At 40.6% G+C, this 934-nt stretch overlaps 1 long non-coding RNA gene across 3 annotated transcripts in view; it reads left to right on the top strand.

Annotated features, from left to right (window-relative positions):
- The first annotated feature begins 707 nt into the window (after positions 1–707).
- LOC128251137 (uncharacterized) overlaps positions 708–934 on the top strand; it is a 17,766-nt gene continuing 17,539 nt past the window's right edge. The window contains exon 1 of one of the 3 annotated variants that reach the window (XR_008266990.1): positions 708–865. This is a non-coding gene — a long non-coding RNA (uncharacterized LOC128251137). The remainder of the gene's footprint in view (positions 866–934) is intronic. The other 2 variants (XR_008266989.1, XR_008266988.1) reach the window with 2 other exon arrangements.

Consider the following 934-nt stretch of genomic DNA (forward strand, 5'->3'; position numbering starts at 1 on the left):
ACCGATACAATATGTACCAGACTTGAAAATAATGAGTACTGAGGTCGATTTCTTTAGCTAAAGCTTTCCAGGCGATGCTCCAGCATAGCCGCAGTTTAATGACATGCAAGCAGAAGATAAGAAACGTGTGTATGTTATATAGTCAGCGGCATTTCGCCCGCCGCTACGTTCTGAGTTCAAATTCCGTCGAGGTCGGCTTTGCCTTCCGTTCTTTCGGGGCTCAATAGCAATAAATATACCAGTTAAATACTGAGGTCGATGTAATCAACTAGCCCCCACACCCAAAATTGCTGGCATTGTGCCAAAAATTAAAACCAATACATGTATGCACCTAGCTATGCGCACGCGTGTGTGTGCGTGCGTTTTTCTCCCTCTCTATCGCTTGGCAACCGGTGTTGGTTTATTTACGTCTCCGTCGCAAGAGACCGGTAGAAAAATTTACCAAGTTTCAGAAATAAATCAATTCGATAAATATAACAAAGCAAAAAAACAACAACAAAAAAAAAACTGGGGATCAGTTCGTTCGTTCGACGAAAACTTTTTTCAACGCGGTGCCCCAACATGGCCACAGTCCGGATATAGAAACACAGAAACGAATAAAAAGAATTTGTGGAAATATATGTTTGTCCCCAGATACATATTAGTAGTAATTTTATTATTATTATTATTATTTGGGTTGGTATGTTTCGTTAGTCAGTCGCCAAGGCAGGAAGCAAGGTGCGCGCAAACAGGTGACAAGTAGGAACAAGTCTTGTGAAGAAGAGAGCAACCTGCTTTCTTGAAGATTCAAGTTATTTTATTCTCCGTCTGAGGACACACACACCTCGTTGCTTGGGCCGCAAAGCCGTTGACAGTTTAATATCTGGTGAGTATATAATTGAGATAGATAATTAACAAGTGCGCATATATGTACTCAATGTTCTGTTTAATATTA

The sequence above is a fragment of the Octopus bimaculoides genome, chromosome 28 (genome assembly GCF_001194135.2).
Source record: "Octopus bimaculoides isolate UCB-OBI-ISO-001 chromosome 28, ASM119413v2, whole genome shotgun sequence".
NCBI classification, from domain to species: domain Eukaryota; kingdom Metazoa; phylum Mollusca; class Cephalopoda; order Octopoda; family Octopodidae; genus Octopus; species Octopus bimaculoides.